Genomic DNA, 20,538 nt, shown 5'->3' with positions numbered 1-20,538 from the left:
CTTCTGTTTCGTTACAAAAGTGCTGACTCCTGCTCACGCTGTAGCAGCGGTCCAGTGGCGCAATGGATAACACATTTGACTAATTCCAGGTTGACTCCTGGCTGGCTCGATCATAGGCTGCCTTTTTGATTTATTCAATATGTATACATGGTCGAAGGCTGCAGACAGGCCCAGTAACAAGAGGAGGGCTTGCTTCTTGGCATCTTTGATATCATCCTGTTGAATCTTTAGGTCCAGTAAGGCCGATTCAGTGCCGTGGCTTGGTTGGAAACCAGATTGGCGCAAGCCCAGGAGATTGTGTGATTCCAGTCAAAACAGGTTCTTCCCTGTTCGTCCAAAACCATCAAGGACCACATTGACACCCTTGCTCTGAATCTGGCCGACTTCTGTAACCATTCCATCACCTGTGGAATCTTCCCCTCCACTCTGAAGCATTCTCTTGTGCACCCTCTTCTCAAAAATTCCACAGCCGACCCCTCCGGCCCGGCTAACTTCGCAGGTTTCTATCACTCCTTTCCAGGGCAAACTCTTGGAAAAGCTGACCATCTCCCAGCTTAATCTTCACACCGACTCTGTTGGTTGTCTCCATGACCATCAGCCTGGCTTCAGAGCTGTCAGAAGCATGGAAACTGCTCTCCTGAACACCTGTGAAGACCTGCTGTCCAACCATGACTCTAACATCCCTTTTGGGTCCTCATCCTACTCGATTTCTCTTCTGCCTTTGACACGGTCAACCATGCCATCCTGCTCAACTGTCTCCGTGATAAGCCGGGTATCACTGATCAGGCCCTGGCCTGGATGACCTCTTTCCACTCTGATCGGCCCTCCCAGGTCCAACTTGGGTCCTTCCTTTTCGCCATCTCATTCTCTACTTGTGGTGTTCCCCACGGGTCTAACCTCTCTCCCTGGCTGTTCAACCAATACCTGGCACCCATTTCCCACCGCATTGCAGCTCTCTGCTTCAACTTTCAGTGCTATGCGGATGACACTCTGCTTGTTTTCAGGCTTCCCTCCCTCATCTCTGACCGTCTGTCTGCCATCCAGGACTGGTCTGCCGCCAATGATCTCTGCCTTAATCCCATTTAGGCAGAGATTCTCCTCATCGGCACACCTGCACCCTCCTTTCCTGCCACTCTCTGGCCGGCCTCCCTTGGCCCTCTTCCTGCTCCCACCTTTGAGGCTAAGAACCTTGGGGTCATCTTCGACTCCACACTCTCCTTTTCTTCTCACATCTCTGACATCTCTAAGAAGTCAAACTACCAACTGTACATTTGCAGAGGTATTGTTCCTTTCCTCTCCTTCCCCCAGAAGCTTACTGTATCTAGAGCTCTGATTCTCTCTAGGCTAGACTACTGCAACAGCCTCTTTCTAAATCTGCCTGCTTCTTCTCTCTGTCCTCTGCAACTCATCCAGAACAGGACTGCAAGACGTTTCCTTGGTCTGAAGCCCAGGGATCGTATCTCTCCAGCCCTGAAATCTTTTCATTGCTCCCAGTGGCTGCAAGGGTTAAATTCAAGTCCCTCTGCATTGTCCACAAGGCTTACTGGGGCCTGGGTCCAAAATACCTTCAACTCTCCCTCCGTAAATACCTTCCCACTCGAGCTCTTTTCTCCTCCACCTCCAACTCCCTCAGGGCCGGTCGCTTCTCCAAGCAACGAGTTGGGGGTAGATCTCTTTCCTCAGCTGGGGCCTCCCTCTGGAACAGCCTGCCTGCCACACTGAAACTTGAGGAGAACCATCTCTGGTTCCGGAAGCACCTCAAGACCTTCCTCTTTGCTTCTGCCTTTGCTCTTCCGCTCCCCTGCTGATCTGTCTGCTTCAGCTCCGTGCACCTGGCTACCCTCTGATTTCGGGCCAAGGTCCCTGCCCACCCAGCCGCACACCTGCACTGCCTCCTGGCAACCCTTGCACGCAATCCTTGCACTTGGGTCTGTATCTGTAACCCTACAGTGCCCTTACCTGCACTTATCAGACACCCCTTGTCTGCGCTTTAAACCTCGCACTTGCCACCCTGCTGGCTGCGCTACCAGTTGTTGTTGTTTTTATCCCTTCCTAGGCACGTTCCACCTCGCCCCTCTCCTTGCACTTTCCTCCCTTCCTCTCCCCTGCACTTGAGCATTCTCAATGTCACTGGGCCTAGGAAGATCGCTGTTTTGTCCTCCCTTCTTCCCCTCCCTTGCCTCGTCACGCTCTGAAACACGCGTGTATGAGTACGATTCAAATACAATATCATGTCATATCATAGCAGGAATCTATAGATCTGAAGATACGCAACTCCTTCAATCATTCATTGCAAACAGTAACAAACAAGGATAATTCCTCAGTGGTGTGATGGAGGCCCTTAACAGGTCTGAGGGATGTCCCCAACATCTGGAACACGATTTATCCTCCCATTACACCACTAATGAAACTTCTTTGCCTTCTCCATTGTTCAGGACGTTTTGGCATGTGCCAATTTGCACTGGACGCAGATCCCCTGCCGCTGAGGCCTCTTGGCCATGACCTTTTAGCACTGCTATGATTTGGCAAGTGAAGAATCACAACATAGGGCCACCACTAGATGCAATGTGATGTACGCTATCTGCCAAGATGGGCTACGTGCTACATGCCAACATACAGAAAGCGGAGTCTTTACTTTTTGAAGGGTCTTCCCGTGAAAGGGCTGTTTGGCGCTTACATGGCAGAATGCATGGACCTCAGAATAGAATACTTTGTGCATCTACCTACATCCGAAGAGACACTGTCAAAGGCGTGCCTGTTCACTTTGACTGCCTGTCTGATCTTGAACAACTAGCGTAGGTCTGGGGTAAGTTGAAGACTCAACAAACACGTACCTTAACTCGGTAGTGATCTGAAGATATGGAAAGGCTGGGCGAAATCTATTGGGATCAAAGGACCTCGTGTCACCTTGCCAGTCTACAGTGGTTTGATGGATAGGGGTACAGTGGGGTGGGGCAGTGGGTAGGGTAGGTCTACAGTGGTGTGGGATATTGTGGGTAGCGAAGAGTGGGGTAGGTGTAGAGTGGTTTGGGGTATAGTCAGTGGTGGTAGAGTAGGGTGGGGATAAGGGTAGATTGGGTGAGAGGGGAGAGGTGGGAATAGAGGGGGTGGGGTAGTGAGTTAAGGACAGGTAGAATTGGGTAAGATTTTTGTTATTATACCGGTAGCCATTTACAGCGGCAATTAAGCCATTAACTCACAGCAGACTGCTTAGAAACAACATAGATACCAGGGGTTGAGTTTTGGGTGGGAGGGGCAAGGAGTGGGTGGGAATGGCCAAAGAGGTAAGCATGGCCCAAGGCAGTCAATTAGACGATAAACAACCAACAATATTTAACAAATAAATAACCCAAAAAAAACCAAGTCGTGTGTCCCTCTTCACATGTCATCTCCCTCCTACCTGTACTTCAATGCAACGGTTTCGGCTTATAGGTGGTGCTTAAAATGCACAGTAGGCCATGTGCCTTCATCGCACCGGTGTTGTATACTAAACTGTTCCCCATGATAGACTGCTCGCCTGGTGTTCGGCAATCTTGGAGCCCCAACCCAACACCCTGACACAGCGATCGCCAAAAGGAAATAAAAATGTGCTGAAATGCACCAGCCGGGCTTCTTAGTCCTGCTCTCTAAGAGGAAGGCTACAGCTCAATAAAACACCTTTTAAGAAGTAAACAAAAAATTGTATTCAATATATTATATGTTATTTTCTTAAAGTGAAAAACCCCATTTTATGTCTCTCACTTGTTGCATGTTTCGCGTTTCTGTGGCATGCACGTCGAGTACTCCTTGGCACGCCTATCACTCAGGCCTTATCTATTTCATATCTGTATGGCACTTTTGGGGTTGATCTGGGTACAGATCATCCTCTCCCGCGGATTTAACACTGAAGAGCACCGAGCACATAAAATGGTACAATACTAAAAAGTGAAAACAGTCTAAATCTGTTATTTGCGCATGAAAATGTGAGTGCTATAGTACAATAAATGAGATGCTTGGTCCGTAAAACTCGCCAGAAAATACGTGCAGAGAGTTGCAATCCGGGCAGTATCTGATGCCAAATGCGTTCTTTGTCAGATGTTTGTATGTATTGTTTTCAATAAAGTATTTAAAAATGAGCCTTCTTTAACACATGTCACACGCCTGCTTATTGTGTGTTGGTAGCGTTTTTCCTACCTCTCGCTGTAAAAATGAGAACAAAGTTTCTCGTGATGTCTCAGGCAGCCCGACCTGAGCCTCTGGTTCGTAACAAAAGTGCTGAATGCAGCTCACAGTGCAGCAGCGGGCCAGTGGCGCAATGGATAACGCGTCTGCCTACGGAGCAGAAGATTCAAGGTTCGACTCCTGGCTGGCTCGTTCAAATGCTGCCTTTTTGTTCTGTATTTAAAAATGAGCCTTCTCACGCAAGGCACTCGAAAGCTCATTGTGTGTTTGTAGTCACTGTTGCAGCGTGTTTCTACCTCTACTCGGGAGAAAAAATGGGAACTACGTTATTTCTCATGATGTCTCTAACACATGGCACACGCCTGCTCATTGTCAGTTCGTAGGCGTGTTTTCAACCACCTCTCCTTATAAAAATGAGAACTAAGTTGCTCATGATGGCTCAATCCGCATGATGAGCCTCTGCGTCGTAACAAAAGTGCTGATTCCAAGAGTAACTGCAGCAGAGGGCCAGTGGCGCAATGGATAACGCGTCTGCCTACGGAGCAGAAGATTCCAGGTTCGACTCCTGGCTGGCTCGTTCGCATGCTGCCTTTTTGTTCTAGAAAGTATTTAAAAATGAGCCTTGTCACGCATGGCACACAAAAGCACATTGTTTGTTCGTAGTTAGTGCGTTTTTTCTACCTCTCCTCTGGGAAAAATGAGAACTAAGTTTCTCATGATGGCACACGCTCGCTCACCTGCTCATTGTGGGCTTGTAGCGTTTTTTTCTACCTCTCCTTGTAAAAATGAGAAGTACGTTTCTCACTGTGTCTCAAGCAAGAAACTTCTGTTTCGTTACAAAAGTGCTGACTCCTGCTCACGCTGTAGCAGCGGTCCAGTGGCGCAATGGATAACACATTTGACTAATTCCAGGTTGACTCCTGGCTGGCTCGATCATAGGCTGCCTTTTTGATTTATTCAATATGTATACATGGTCGAAGGCTGCAGACAGGCCCAGTAACAAGAGGAGGGCTTGCTTCTTGGCATCTTTGATATCATCCTGTTGAATCTTTAGGTCCAATAAGGCCGATTCAGTGCCGTGGCTTGGTTGGAAACCAGATTGGCGCAAGCCCAGGAGATTGTGTGATTCCAGTCAAAACAGGTTCTTCCCTGTTCGTCCAAAACCATCAAGGACCACAATGACACCCTTGCTCTGAATCTGGCCGACTTCTGTAACCATTCCATCACCTGTGGAATCTTCCCCTCCACTCTGAAGCATTCTCTTGTGCACCCTCTTCTCAAAAATTCCACAGCCGACCCCTCCGGCCCGGCTAACTTCGCAGGTTTCTATCACTCCTTTCCAGGGCAAACTCTTGGAAAAGCTGACCATCTCCCAGCTTAATCTTCACACCGACTCTGTTGGTTGTCTCCATGACCATCAGCCTGGCTTCAGAGCTGTCAGAAGCATGGAAACTGCTCTCCTGAACACCTGTGAAGACCTGCTGTCCAACCATGACTCTAACATCCCTTTTGGGTCCTCATCCTACTCGATTTCTCTTCTGCCTTTGACACGGTCAACCATGCCATCCTGCTCAACTGTCTCCGTGATAAGCCGGGTATCACTGATCAGGCCCTGGCCTGGATGACCTCTTTCCACTCTGATCGGCCCTCCCAGGTCCAACTTGGGTCCTTCCTTTTCGCCATCTCATTCTCTACTTGTGGTGTTCCCCACGGGTCTAACCTCTCTCCCTGGCTGTTCAACCAATACCTGGCACCCATTTCCCACCGCATTGCAGCTCTCTGCTTCAACTTTCAGTGCTATGCGGATGACACTCTGCTTGTTTTCAGGCTTCCCTCCCTCATCTCTGACCGTCTGTCTGCCATCCAGGACTGGTCTGCCGCCAATGATCTCTGCCTTAATCCCATTTAGGCAGAGATTCTCCTCATCGGCACACCTGCACCCTCCTTTCCTGCCACTCTCTGGCCGGCCTCCCTTGGCCCTCTTCCTGCTCCCACCTTTGAGGCTAAGAACCTTGGGGTCATCTTCGACTCCACACTCTCCTTTTCTTCTCACATCTCTGACATCTCTAAGAAGTCAAACTACCAACTGTACATTTGCAGAGGTATTGTTCCTTTCCTCTCCTTCCCCCAGAAGCTTACTGTATCTAGAGCTCTGATTCTCTCTAGGCTAGACTACTGCAACAGCCTCTTTCTAAATCTGCCTGCTTCTTCTCTCTGTCCTCTGCAACTCATCCAGAACAGGACTGCAAGACGTTTCCTTGGTCTGAAGCCCAGGGATCGTATCTCTCCAGCCCTGAAATCTTTTCATTGCTCCCAGTGGCTGCAAGGGTTAAATTCAAGTCCCTCTGCATTGTCCACAAGGCTTACTGGGGCCTGGGTCCAAAATACCTTCAACTCTCCCTCCGTAAATACCTTCCCACTCGAGCTCTTTTCTCATCCACCTCCAACTCCCTCAGGGCCGGTCGCTTCTCCAAGCAACGAGTTGGGGGTAGATCTCTTTCCTCAGCTGGGGCCTCCCTCTGGAACAGCCTGCCTGCCACACTGAAACTTGAGGAGAACCATCTCTGGTTCCGGAAGCACCTCAAGACCTTCCTCTTTGCTTCTGCCTTTGCTCTTCCGCTCCCCTGCTGATCTGTCTGCTTCGGCTCCGTGCACCTGGCTACCCTCTGATTTCGGGCCAAGGTCCCTGCCCACCCAGCCGCACACCTGCACTGCCTCCTGGCAACCCTTGCACGCAATCCTTGCACTTGGGTCTGTATCTGTAACCCTACAGTGCCCTTACCTGCACTTATCAGACACCCCTTGTCTGCGCTTTAAACCTCGCACTTGCCACCCTGCTGGCTGCGCTACCAGTTGTTGTTGTTTTTATCCCTTCCTAGGCACGTTCCACCTCGCCCCTCTCCTTGCACTTTCCTCCCTCCCTCTCCCCTGCACTTGAGCATTCTCAATGTCACTGGGCCTAGGAAGATCGCTGTTTTGTCCTCCCTTCTTCCCCTCCCTTGCCTCGTCACGCTCTGAAACACGCGTGTATGAGTACGATTCAAATACAATATCATGTCATATCATAGCAGGAATCTATAGATCTGAAGATACGCAACTCCTTCAATCATTCATTGCAAACAGTAACAAACAAGGATAATTCCTCAGTGGTGTGATGGAGGCCCTTAACAGGTCTGAGGGATGTCCCCAACATCTGGAACACGATTTATCCTCCCATTACACCACTAATGAAACTTCTTTGCCTTCTCCATTGTTCAGGACGTTTTGGCATGTGCCAATTTGCACTGGACGCAGATCCCCTGCCGCTGAGGCCTCTTGGCCATGACCTTTTAGCACTGCTATGATTTGGCAAGTGAAGAATCACAACATAGGGCCACCACTAGATGCAATGTGATGTACGCTATCTGCCAAGATGGGCTACGTGCTACATGCCAACATACAGAAAGCGGAGTCTTTACTTTTTGAAGGGTCTTCCCGTGAAAGGGCTGTTTGGCGCTTACATGGCAGAATGCATGGACCTCAGAATAGAATACTTTGTGCATCTACCTACATCCGAAGAGACACTGTCAAAGGCGTGCCTGTTCACTTTGACTGCCTGTCTGATCTTGAACAACTAGCGTAGGTCTGGGGTAAGTTGAAGACTCAACAAACACGTACCTTAACTCGGTAGTGATCTGAAGATATGGAAAGGCTGGGCGAAATCTATTGGGATCAAAGGACCTCGTGTCACCTTGCCAGTCTACAGTGGTTTGATGGATAGGGGTACAGTGGGGTGGGGCAGTGGGTAGGGTAGGTCTACAGTGGTGTGGGATATTGTGGGTAGCGAAGAGTGGGGTAGGTGTAGAGTGGTTTGGGGTATAGTCAGTGGTGGTAGAGTAGGGTGGGGATAAGGGTAGATTGGGTGAGAGGGGAGAGGTGGGAATAGAGGGGGTGGGGTAGTGAGTTAAGGACAGGTAGAATTGGGTAAGATTTTTGTTATTATACCGGTAGCCATTTACAGCGGCAATTAAGCCATTAACTCACAGCAGACTGCTTAGAAACAACATAGATACCAGGCGTTGAGTTTTGGGTGGGAGGGGCAAGGAGTGGGTGGGAATGGCCAAAGAGGTAAGCATGGCCCAAGGCAGTCAATTAGACGATAAACAACCAACAATATTTAACAAATAAATAACCCAAAAAAAACCAAGTCGTGTGTCCCTCTTCACATGTCATCTCCCTCCTACCTGTACTTCAATGCAACGGTTTCGGCTTATAGGTGGTGCTTAAAATGCACAGTAGGCCATGTGCCTTCATCGCACCGGTGTTGTATACTAAACTGTTCCCCATGATAGACTGCTCGCCTGGTGTTCGGCAATCTTGGAGCCCCAACCCAACACCCTGACACAGCGATCGCCAAAAGGAAATAAAAATGTGCTGAAATGCTCCAGCCGGGCTTCTTAGTCCTGCTCTCTAAGAGGAAGGCTACAGCTCAATAAAACACCTTTTAAGAAGTAAACAAAAAATTGTATTCAATATATTATATGTTATTTTCTTAAAGTGAAAAACCCCATTTTATGTCTCTCACTTGTTGCATGTTTCGCGTTTCTGTGGCATGCACGTCGAGTACTCTTTGGCACGCCTATCACTCAGGCCTTATCTATTTCATATCTGTATGGCACTTTTGGGGTTGATCTGGGTACAGATCATCCTCTCCCGCGGATTTAACACTGAAGAGCACCGAGCACATAAAATGGTACAATACTAAAAAGTGAAAACAGTCTAAATCTGTTATTTGCGCATGAAAATGTGAGTGCTATAGTACAATAAATGAGATGCTTGGTCCGTAAAACTCGCCAGAAAATACGTGCAGAGAGTTGCAATCCGGGCAGTATCTGATGCCAAATGCGTTCTTTGTCAGATGTTTGTATGTATTGTTTTCAATAAAGTATTTAAAAATGAGCCTTCTTTAACACATGTCACACGCCTGCTTATTGTGTGTTGGTAGCGTTTTTCCTACCTCTCGCTGTAAAAATGAGAACAAAGTTTCTCGTGATGTCTCAGGCAGCCCGACCTGAGCCTCTGGTTCGTAACAAAAGTGCTGAATGCAGCGCACAGTGCAGCAGCGGGCCAGTGGCGCAATGGATAACGCGTCTGCCTACGGAGCAGAAGATTCCAGGTTCGACTCCTGGCTGGCTCGTTCAAATGCTGCCTTTTTGTTCTGTATTTAAAAATGAGCCTTCTCACGCAAGGCACTCGAAAGCTCATTGTGTGTTTGTAGTCACTGTTGCAGCGTGTTTCTACCTCTACTCGGGAGAAAAAATGGGAACTACGTTATTTCTCATGATGTCTCTAACACATGGCACACGCCTGCTCATTGTCAGTTCGTAGGCGTGTTTTCAACCACCTCTCCTTATAAAAATGAGAACTAAGTTGCTCATGATGGCTCAATCCGCATGATGAGCCTCTGCGTCGTAACAAAAGTGCTGATTCCAAGAGTAACTGCAGCAGAGGGCCAGTGGCGCAATGGATAACGCGTCTGCCTACGGAGCAGAAGATTCCAGGTTCGACTCCTGGCTGGCTCGTTCGCATGCTGCCTTTTTGTTCTAGAAAGTATTTAAAAATGAGCCTTGTCACGCATGGCACACAAAAGCACATTGTTTGTTCGTAGTTAGTGCGTTTTTTCTACCTCTCCTCTGGGAAAAATGAGAACTAGGTTTCTCATGATGGCACACGCTCGCTCACCTGCTCATTGTGGGCTTGTAGCGTTTTTTTCTACCTCTCCTTGTAAAAATGAGAAGTACGTTTCTCACTGTGTCTCAAGCAGGAAACTTCTGTTTCGTTACAAAAGTGCTGACTCCTGCTCACGCTGTAGCAGCGGTCCAGTGGCGCAATGGATAACACATTTGACTAATTCCAGGTTGACTCCTGGCTGGCTCGATCATAGGCTGCCTTTTTGATTTATTCAATATGTATACATGGTCGAAGGCTGCAGACAGGCCCAGTAACAAGAGGAGGGCTTGCTTCTTGGCATCTTTGATATCATCCTGTTGAATCTTTAGGTCCAATAAGGCCGATTCAGTGCCGTGGCTTGGTTGGAAACCAGATTGGCGCAAGCCCAGGAGATTGTGTGATTCCAGTCAAAACAGGTTCTTCCCTGTTCGTCCAAAACCATCAAGGACCACAATGACACCCTTGCTCTGAATCTGGCCGACTTCTGTAACCATTCCATCACCTGTGGAATCTTCCCCTCCACTCTGAAGCATTCTCTTGTGCACCCTCTTCTCAAAAATTCCACAGCCGACCCCTCCGGCCCGGCTAACTTCGCAGGTTTCTATCACTCCTTTCCAGGGCAAACTCTTGGAAAAGCTGACCATCTCCCAGCTTAATCTTCACACCGACTCTGTTGGTTGTCTCCATGACCATCAGCCTGGCTTCAGAGCTGTCAGAAGCATGGAAACTGCTCTCCTGAACACCTGTGAAGACCTGCTGTCCAACCATGACTCTAACATCCCTTTTGGGTCCTCATCCTACTCGATTTCTCTTCTGCCTTTGACACGGTCAACCATGCCATCCTGCTCAACTGTCTCCGTGATAAGCCGGGTATCACTGATCAGGCCCTGGCCTGGATGACCTCTTTCCACTCTGATCGGCCCTCCCAGGTCCAACTTGGGTCCTTCCTTTTCGCCATCTCATTCTCTACTTGTGGTGTTCCCCACGGGTCTAACCTCTCTCCCTGGCTGTTCAACCAATACCTGGCACCCATTTCCCACCGCATTGCAGCTCTCTGCTTCAACTTTCAGTGCTATGCGGATGACACTCTGCTTGTTTTCAGGCTTCCCTCCCTCATCTCTGACCGTCTGTCTGCCATCCAGGACTGGTCTGCCGCCAATGATCTCTGCCTTAATCCCATTTAGGCAGAGATTCTCCTCATCGGCACACCTGCACCCTCCTTTCCTGCCACTCTCTGGCCGGCCTCCCTTGGCCCTCTTCCTGCTCCCACCTTTGAGGCTAAGAACCTTGGGGTCATCTTCGACTCCACACTCTCCTTTTCTTCTCACATCTCTGACATCTCTAAGAAGTCAAACTACCAACTGTACATTTGCAGAGGTATTGTTCCTTTCCTCTCCTTCCCCCAGAAGCTTACTGTATCTAGAGCTCTGATTCTCTCTAGGCTAGACTACTGCAACAGCCTCTTTCTAAATCTGCCTGCTTCTTCTCTCTGTCCTCTGCAACTCATCCAGAACAGGACTGCAAGACGTTTCCTTGGTCTGAAGCCCAGGGATCGTATCTCTCCAGCCCTGAAATCTTTTCATTGCTCCCAGTGGCTGCAAGGGTTAAATTCAAGTCCCTCTGCATTGTCCACAAGGCTTACTGGGGCCTGGGTCCAAAATACCTTCAACTCTCCCTCCGTAAATACCTTCCCACTCGAGCTCTTTTCTCATCCACCTCCAACTCCCTCAGGGCCGGTCGCTTCTCCAAGCAACGAGTTGGGGGTAGATCTCTTTCCTCAGCTGGGGCCTCCCTCTGGAACAGCCTGCCTGCCACACTGAAACTTGAGGAGAACCATCTCTGGTTCCGGAAGCACCTCAAGACCTTCCTCTTTGCTTCTGCCTTTGCTCTTCCGCTCCCCTGCTGATCTGTCTGCTTCGGCTCCGTGCACCTGGCTACCCTCTGATTTCGGGCCAAGGTCCCTGCCCACCCAGCCGCACACCTGCCTTGCCTCCTGGCAACCCTTGCACGCAATCCTTGCACTTGGGTCTGTATCTGTAACCCTACAGTGCCCTTACCTGCACTTATCAGACACCCCTTGTCTGCGCTTTAAACCTCGCACTTGCCACCCTGCTGGCTGCGCTACCAGTTGTTGTTGTTTTTATCCCTTCCTAGGCACGTTCCACCTCGCCCCTCTCCTTGCACTTTCCTCCCTCCCTCTCCCCTGCACTTGAGCATTCTCAATGTCACTGGGCCTAGGAAGATCGCTGTTTTGTCCTCCCTTCTTCCCCTCCCTTGCCTCGTCACGCTCTGAAACACGCGTGTATGAGTACGATTCAAATACAATATCATGTCATATCATAGCAGGAATCTATAGATCTGAAGATACGCAACTCCTTCAATCATTCATTGCAAACAGTAACAAACAAGGATAATTCCTCAGTGGTGTGATGGAGGCCCTTAACAGGTCTGAGGGATGTCCCCAACATCTGGAACACGATTTATCCTCCCATTACACCACTAATGAAACTTCTTTGCCTTCTCCATTGTTCAGGACGTTTTGGCATGTGCCAATTTGCACTGGACGCAGATCCCCTGCCGCTGAGGCCTCTTGGCCATGACCTTTTAGCACTGCTATGATTTGGCAAGTGAAGAACCACAACATAGGGCCACCACTAGATGCAATGTGATGTACGCTATCTGCCAAGATGGGCTACGTGCTACATGCCAACATACAGAAAGCGGAGTCTTTACTTTTTGAAGGGTCTTCCCGTGAAAGGGCTGTTTGGCGCTTACATGGCAGAATGCATGGACCTCAGAATAGAATACTTTGTGCATCTACCTACATCCGAAGAGACACTGTCAAAGGCGTGCCTGTTCACTTTGACTGCCTGTCTGATCTTGAACAACTAGCGTAGGTCTGGGGTAAGTTGAAGACTCAACAAACACGTACCTTAACTCGGTAGTGATCTGAAGATATGGAAAGGCTGGGCGAAATCTATTGGGATCAAAGGACCTCGTGTCACCTTGCCAGTCTACAGTGGTTTGATGGATAGGGGTACAGTGGGGTGGGGCAGTGGGTAGGGTAGGTCTACAGTGGTGTGGGATATTGTGGGTAGCGAAGAGTGGGGTAGGTGTAGAGTGGTTTGGGGTATAGTCAGTGGTGGTAGAGTAGGGTGGGGATAAGGGTAGATTGGGTGAGAGGGGAGAGGTGGGAATAGAGGGGGTGGGGTAGTGAGTTAAGGACAGGTAGAATTGGGTAAGATTTTTGTTATTATACCGGTAGCCATTTACAGCGGCAATTAAGCCATTAACTCACAGCAGACTGCTTAGAAACAACATAGATACCAGGCGTTGAGTTTTGGGTGGGAGGGGCAAGGAGTGGGTGGGAATGGCCAAAGAGGTAAGCATGGCCCAAGGCAGTCAATTAGACGATAAACAACCAACAATATTTAACAAATAAATAACCCAAAAAAAACCAAGTCGTGTGTCCCTCTTCACATGTCATCTCCCTCCTACCTGTACTTCAATGCAACGGTTTCGGCTTATAGGTGGTGCTTAAAATGCACAGTAGGCCATGTGCCTTCATCGCACCGGTGTTGTATACTAAACTGTTCCCCATGATAGACTGCTCGCCTGGTGTTCGGCAATCTTGGAGCCCCAACCCAACACCCTGACACAGCGATCGCCAAAAGGAAATAAAAATGTGCTGAAATGCTCCAGCCGGGCTTCTTAGTCCTGCTCTCTAAGAGGAAGGCTACAGCTCAATAAAACACCTTTTAAGAAGTAAACAAAAAATTGTATTCAATATATTATATGTTATTTTCTTAAAGTGAAAAACCCCATTTTATGTCTCTCACTTGTTGCATGTTTCGCGTTTCTGTGGCATGCACGTCGAGTACTCTTTGGCACGCCTATCACTCAGGCCTTATCTATTTCATATCTGTATGGCACTTTTGGGGTTGATCTGGGTACAGATCATCCTCTCCCGCGGATTTAACACTGAAGAGCACCGAGCACATAAAATGGTACAATACTAAAAAGTGAAAACAGTCTAAATCTGTTATTTGCGCATGAAAATGTGAGTGCTATAGTACAATAAATGAGATGCTTGGTCCGTAAAACTCGCCAGAAAATACGTGCAGAGAGTTGCAATCCGGGCAGTATCTGATGCCAAATGCGTTCTTTGTCAGATGTTTGTATGTATTGTTTTCAATAAAGTATTTAAAAATGAGCCTTCTTTAACACATGTCACACGCCTGCTTATTGTGTGTTGGTAGCGTTTTTCCTACCTCTCGCTGTAAAAATGAGAACAAAGTTTCTCGTGATGTCTCAGGCAGCCCGACCTGAGCCTCTGGTTCGTAACAAAAGTGCTGAATGCAGCGCACAGTGCAGCAGCGGGCCAGTGGCGCAATGGATAACGCGTCTGCCTACGGAGCAGAAGATTCCAGGTTCGACTCCTGGCTGGCTCGTTCAAATGCTGCCTTTTTGTTCTGTATTTAAAAATGAGCCTTCTCACGCAAGGCACTCGAAAGCTCATTGTGTGTTTGTAGTCACTGTTGCAGCGTGTTTCTACCTCTACTCGGGAGAAAAAATGGGAACTACGTTATTTCTCATGATGTCTCTAACACATGGCACACGCCTGCTCATTGTCAGTTCGTAGGCGTGTTTTCAACCACCTCTCCTTATAAAAATGAGAACTAAGTTGCTCATGATGGCTCAATCCGCATGATGAGCCTCTGCGTCGTAACAAAAGTGCTGATTCCAAGAGTAACTGCAGCAGAGGGCCAGTGGCGCAATGGATAACGCGTCTGCCTACGGAGCAGAAGATTCCAGGTTCGACTCCTGGCTGGCTCGTTCGCATGCTGCCTTTTTGTTCTAGAAAGTATTTAAAAATGAGCCTTGTCACGCATGGCACACAAAAGCACATTGTTTGTTCGTAGTTAGTGCGTTTTTTCTACCTCTCCTCTGGGAAAAATGAGAACTAAGTTTCTCATGATGGCACACGCTCGCTCACCTGCTCATTGTGGGCTTGTAGCGTTTTTTTCTACCTCTCCTTGTAAAAATGAGAAGTACGTTTCTCACTGTGTCTCAAGCAGGAAACTTCTGTTTCGTTACAAAAGTGCTGACTCCTGCTCACGCTGTAGCAGCGGTCCAGTGGCGCAATGGATAACACATTTGACTAATTCCAGGTTGACTCCTGGCTGGCTCGATCATAGGCTGCCTTTTTGATTTATTCAATATGTATACATGGTCGAAGGCTGCAGACAGGCCCAGTAACAAGAGGAGGGCTTGCTTCTTGGCATCTTTGATATCATCCTGTTGAATCTTTAGGTCCAATAAGGCCGATTCAGTGCCGTGGCTTGGTTGGAAACCAGATTGGCGCAAGCCCAGGAGATTGTGTGATTCCAGTCAAAACAGGTTCTTCCCTGTTCGTCCAAAACCATCAAGGACCACATTGACACCCTTGCTCTGAATCTGGCCGACTTCTGTAACCATTCCATCACCTGTGGAATCTTCCCCTCCACTCTGAAGCATTCTCTTGTGCACCCTCTTCTCAAAAATTCCACAGCCGACCCCTCCGGCCCGGCTAACTTCGCAGGTTTCTATCACTCCTTTCCAGGGCAAACTCTTGGAAAAGCTGACCATCTCCCAGCTTAATCTTCACACCGACTCTGTTGGTTGTCTCCATGACCATCAGCCTGGCTTCAGAGCTGTCAGAAGCATGGAAACTGCTCTCCTGAACACCTGTGAAGACCTGCTGTCCAACCATGACTCTAACATCCCTTTTGGGTCCTCATCCTACTCGATTTCTCTTCTGCCTTTGACACGGTCAACCATGCCATCCTGCTCAACTGTCTCCGTGATAAGCCGGGTATCACTGATCAGGCCCTGGCCTGGATGACCTCTTTCCACTCTGATCGGCCCTCCCAGGTCCAACTTGGGTCCTTCCTTTTCGCCATCTCATTCTCTACTTGTGGTGTTCCCCACGGGTCTAACCTCTCTCCCTGGCTGTTCAACCAATACCTGGCACCCATTTCCCACCGCATTGCAGCTCTCTGCTTCAACTTTCAGTGCTATGCGGATGACACTCTGCTTGTTTTCAGGCTTCCCTCCCTCATCTCTGACCGTCTGTCTGCCATCCAGGACTGGTCTGCCGCCAATGATCTCTGCCTTAATCCCATTTAGGCAGAGATTCTCCTCATCGGCACACCTGCACCCTCCTTTCCTGCCACTCTCTGGCCGGCCTCCCTTGGCCCTCTTCCTGCTCCCACCTTTGAGGCTAAGAACCTTGGGGTCATCTTCGACTCCACACTCTCCTTTTCTTCTCACATCTCTGACATCTCTAAGAAGTCAAACTACCAACTGTACATTTGCAGAGGTATTGTTCCTTTCCTCTCCTTCCCCCAGAAGCTTACTGTATCTAGAGCTCTGATTCTCTCTAGGCTAGACTACTGCAACAGCCTCTTTCTAAATCTGCCTGCTTCTTCTCTCTGTCCTCTGCAACTCATCCAGAACAGGACTGCAAGACGTTTCCTTGGTCTGAAGCCCAGGGATCGTATCTCTCCAGCCCTGAAATCTTTTCATTGCTCCCAGTGGCTGCAAGGGTTAAATTCAAGTCCCTCTGCATTGTCCACAAGGCTTACTGGGGCCTGGGTCCAAAATACCTTCAACTCTCCCTCCGTAAATACCTTCCCACTCGAGCTCTTTTCTCATCCACCTCCAACTCCCTCAGGGCCGGTCGCTTCTCCAAGCAACGAGTTGGGGGTAGATCTCTTTCCTCAGCTGGGGCCTCCCTCTGGAACAGCCTGCCTGCCACACTGAAACTTGAGGAGAACCATCTCTGGTTCCGGAAGCACCTCAAGACCTTCCTCTTTGCTTCTGCCTTTGCTCTTCCGCTCCCCTGCTGATCTGTCTGCTTCGGCTCCGTGCACCTGGCTACCCTCTGATTTCGGGCCAAGGTCCCTGCCCACCCAGCCGCACACCTGCACTGCCTCCTGGCAACCCTTGCACGCAATCCTTGCACTTGGGTCTGTATCTGTAACCCTACAGTGCCCTTACCTGCACTTATCAGACACCCCTTGTCTGCGCTTTAAACCTCGCACTTGCCACCCTGCTGGCTGCGCTACCAGTTGTTGTTGTTTTTATCCCTTCCTAGGCACGTTCCACCTCGCCCCTCTCCTTGCACTTTCCTCCCTCCCTCTCCCCTGCACTTGAGCATTCTCAATGTCACTGGGCCTAGGAAGATCGCTGTTTTGTCCTCCCTTCTTCCCCTCCCTTGCCTCGTCACGCTCTGAAACACGCGTGTATGAGTACGATTCAAATACAATATCATGTCATATCATAGCAGGAATCTATAGATCTGAAGATACGCAACTCCTTCAATCATTCATTGCAAACAGTAACAAACAAGGATAATTCCTCAGTGGTGTGATGGAGGCCCTTAACAGGTCTGAGGGATGTCCCCAACATCTGGAACACGATTTATCCTCCCATTACACCACTAATGAAACTTCTTTGCCTTCTCCATTGTTCAGGACGTTTTGGCATGTGCCAATTTGCACTGGACGCAGATCCCCTGCCGCTGAGGCCTCTTGGCCATGACCTTTTAGCACTGCTATGATTTGGCAAGTGAAGAATCACAACATAGGGCCACCACTAGATGCAATGTGATGTACGCTATCTGCCAAGATGGGCTACGTGCTACATGCCAACATACAGAAAGCGGAGTCTTTACTTTTTGAAGGGTCTTCCTGTGAAAGGGCTGTTTGGCGCTTACATGGCAGAATGCATGGACCTCAGAATAGAATACTTTGTGCATCTACCTACATCCGAAGAGACACTGTCAAAGGCGTGCCTGTTCACTTTGACTGCCTGTCTGATCTTGAACAACTAGCGTAGGTCTGGGGTAAGTTGAAGACTCAACAAACACGTACCTTAACTCGGTAGTGATATGAAGATATGGAAAGGCTGGGCGAAATCTATTGGGATCAAAGGACCTTGTGTCACCTTGCCAGTCTACAGTGGTTTGATGGATAGGGGTACAGTGGGGTGGGGCAGTGGGTAGGGTAGGTGTACAGTGGTGTGGGATATTGTGGGTAGCGAAGAGTGGGGTAGGTGTAGAGTGGTTTGGGGTATAGTCAGTGGTGGTAGAGTAGGGTGGGGATAAGGGTAGATTGGGTGAGAGGGGAGAGGTGGGAATAGAGGGGGTGGGGTAGTGAGTTAAGGTCAGGTAGAATTGGGTAAGATTTTTGTTATTATACCGGTAGCCATTTACAGCGGCAATTAAGCCATTAACTCACAGCAGACTGCTTAGAAACAACATAGATACCAGGGGTTGAGTTTTGGGTGGGAGGGGCAAGGAGTGGGTGGGAATGGCCAAAGAGGTAAGCATGGCCCAAGGCAGTCAATTAGACGATAAACAACCAACAATATTTAACAAATAAATAACCCAAAAAAAAACAAGTCGTGTGTCCCTCTTCACATGTCATCTCCCTCCTACCTGTACTTCAATGCAACGGTTTCGGCTTATAGGTGGTGCTTAAAATGCACAGTAGGCCATGTACCTTCATCGCACCGGTGTTGTATACTAAACTGTTCCCCATGATAGACTGCTCGCCTGGTGTTCGGCAATCTTGGAGCCCCAACCCAACACCCTGACACAGCGATCGCCAAAAGGAAATAAAAATGTGCTGAAATGCTCCAGCCGGGCTTCTTAGTCCTGCTCTCTAAGAGGAAGGCTGCAGCTCAATAAAACACCTTTTAAGAAGTAAACAAAAAATTGTATTCAATATATTATATGTTATTTCTTAAAGTGAAAAACCCCATTTTATGTCTCTCACTTGTTGCATGTTTCGCGTTTCTGTAGCATGCACGTCGAGTACTCCTTGGCACGCCTATCACTCAGGCCTTATCTGTTTCATATCTGTATGGCACTTTTGGGGTTGATCTGGGTACAGATCATCCTCTCCCGCGGATTTAACACTGAAGAGCACCGAGCACATAAAATGGTACAATACTAAAAAGTGAAAACAGTCTAAATCTGTTATTTGCGCATGAAAATGTGAGTGCTATCATACAATAAATGAGATGCTTGGTCCGTAAAACTCGCCAGAAAATACGTGCAGACAGTTGCAATCCGGGCAGTATCTGATGCCAAATGTGTTCTTTGTCAGATGTGTGTATGTATTGTTTTCAATAAAGTATTTAAAAATGAGCCTTCTTTAACACATGTCACACGCCTGCTTATTGTGTGTTGGTAGCGTCTTTCCTACCTCTCGCTGTAAAAATGAGAACAAAGTTTCTCGTGATGTCTCAGGCAGCCTGACCTGAGCCTCTGGTTCGTAACAAAGGTGCTGAATGCAGCTCACAGTGCAGCAGCGGGCCAGTGGCGCAATGGATAACGCGTCTGCCTACGGAGCAGAAGATTCCAGGTTCGACTCCTGGCTGGCTCGTTCAAATGCTGCCTTTTTGTTCTGTATTTAAAAATGAGCCTTCTCACGCAAGGCACTCGAAAGCTCATTGTGTGTTTGTAGTCACTGTTGCAGCGTGTTTCTACCTCTACTCGGGAGAAAAAATGGGAACGACGTTATTTCTCATGATGTCTCTAACACATGGCACACGCCTGCTCATTGTCAGTTCGTAGGCGTGTTTTCAACCACCTCTCCTTATAAAAATGAGAACTAAGTTGCTCATGATGGCTCAATCCGCATGATGAGCCTCTGCGTTGTAACAAAAGTGCTGAATGCAGCTCACAGTGCAGCAGCGGGCCAGTGGCGCAATGGATAACGCGTCTGCCTACGGAGCAGAAGATTCCAGGTTCGACTCCTGGCTGGCTCGTTCAAATGCTGCCTTTTTGTTTTGTATTTAAAAATTAGCCTTCTCACGCAAGGCACTCGAAAGCTCATTGTGTGTTTGTAGTCACTGTTGCAGCGTGTTTCTACCTCTACTCGGGAGAAAAAATGGGAACTACGTTATTTCTCATGATGTCTCTAACACATGGCACACGCCTGCTCATTGTCAGTTCGTAGGCGTGTTTTCAACCACCTCTCCTTATAAAAATGAGAACTAAGTTGCTCATGATGGCTCAATCCGCATGATGAGCCTCTGCGTCGTAACAAAAGTGCTGATTCCAAGAGTCACTGCAGCAGAGGGCCAGTGGCGCAATGGATAACGCATCTGCCTACGGAGCAGAAGATTCCAGGTTCTACTCCTGGCTGGCTCGTTCGCATGCTGCCTTTTTGTTCTAGAAAGTATTTAAAAATGAGCCTTGTCACGCATGGCACACAAAAGCACATTGTTTGTTCGTAGTTAGTGCGTTTTTTCTACATCTCCTCTGGGAAAAATGAGAACTAAGTTTCTCATGATGGCACACGCTCGCTCACCTGCTCATTGTGGGCTCGTAGCGTTTTTTTCTACCTCTCCTTGTAAAAATGAGAAGTACGTTTCTCACTGTGTCTCAAGCAGGAAACTTCTGTTTCGTTACAAAAGTGCTGACTCCTGCTCACGCTGTAGCAGCGGTCCAGTGGCGCAATGGATAACACATTTGACTAATTCCAGGTTGACTCCTGGCTGGCTCGATCATAGGCTGCCTTTTTGATTTATTCAATATGTATACATGGTCGAAGGCTGCAGACAGGCCCAGTAACAAGAGGAGGGCTTGCTTCTTGGCATCTTTGATATCATCCT

General features: G+C 48.5%; 9 non-coding genes across 9 annotated transcripts; all 9 read left to right on the top strand.

Moving 5' to 3' along the window:
• The first annotated feature begins 4,280 nt into the window (after nucleotides 1–4,280).
• On the top strand, nucleotides 4,281–4,353 carry TRNAR-ACG (transfer RNA arginine (anticodon ACG)). Its single transcript has one exon. It is a non-coding gene; the product is annotated as a tRNA-Arg (tRNA).
• A 312-nt stretch (nucleotides 4,354–4,665) lies between these two features.
• On the top strand, nucleotides 4,666–4,738 carry TRNAR-ACG (transfer RNA arginine (anticodon ACG)). Its single transcript has one exon. It is a non-coding gene; the product is annotated as a tRNA-Arg (tRNA).
• Nucleotides 4,739–9,264: 4,526 nt separating this feature from the next.
• TRNAR-ACG (transfer RNA arginine (anticodon ACG)) lies at nucleotides 9,265–9,337 on the top strand. The gene has a single exon. It is a non-coding gene; the product is annotated as a tRNA-Arg (tRNA).
• A 312-nt stretch (nucleotides 9,338–9,649) lies between these two features.
• On the top strand, nucleotides 9,650–9,722 carry TRNAR-ACG (transfer RNA arginine (anticodon ACG)). Its single transcript has one exon. It is a non-coding gene; the product is annotated as a tRNA-Arg (tRNA).
• Nucleotides 9,723–14,248: 4,526 nt separating this feature from the next.
• Nucleotides 14,249–14,321, top strand: TRNAR-ACG (transfer RNA arginine (anticodon ACG)). The gene has a single exon. It is a non-coding gene; the product is annotated as a tRNA-Arg (tRNA).
• Nucleotides 14,322–14,633: 312 nt separating this feature from the next.
• Nucleotides 14,634–14,706, top strand: TRNAR-ACG (transfer RNA arginine (anticodon ACG)). Its single transcript has one exon. It is a non-coding gene; the product is annotated as a tRNA-Arg (tRNA).
• A 4,525-nt stretch (nucleotides 14,707–19,231) lies between these two features.
• TRNAR-ACG (transfer RNA arginine (anticodon ACG)) lies at nucleotides 19,232–19,304 on the top strand. Its single transcript has one exon. It is a non-coding gene; the product is annotated as a tRNA-Arg (tRNA).
• Nucleotides 19,305–19,616: 312 nt separating this feature from the next.
• TRNAR-ACG (transfer RNA arginine (anticodon ACG)) lies at nucleotides 19,617–19,689 on the top strand. Its single transcript has one exon. It is a non-coding gene; the product is annotated as a tRNA-Arg (tRNA).
• A 312-nt stretch (nucleotides 19,690–20,001) lies between these two features.
• On the top strand, nucleotides 20,002–20,074 carry TRNAR-ACG (transfer RNA arginine (anticodon ACG)). Its single transcript has one exon. It is a non-coding gene; the product is annotated as a tRNA-Arg (tRNA).
• The last annotated feature ends 464 nt before the right edge of the window (nucleotides 20,075–20,538 follow it).

The sequence above is a fragment of the Ambystoma mexicanum genome, chromosome 13 (genome assembly GCF_040938575.1).
Source record: "Ambystoma mexicanum isolate Mex_15411 chromosome 13, UKY_AmexF1_1, whole genome shotgun sequence".
Lineage (NCBI taxonomy): Eukaryota > Metazoa > Chordata > Amphibia > Caudata > Ambystomatidae > Ambystoma > Ambystoma mexicanum.
This window is presented reverse-complemented; position numbering and strand designations above follow the sequence as displayed.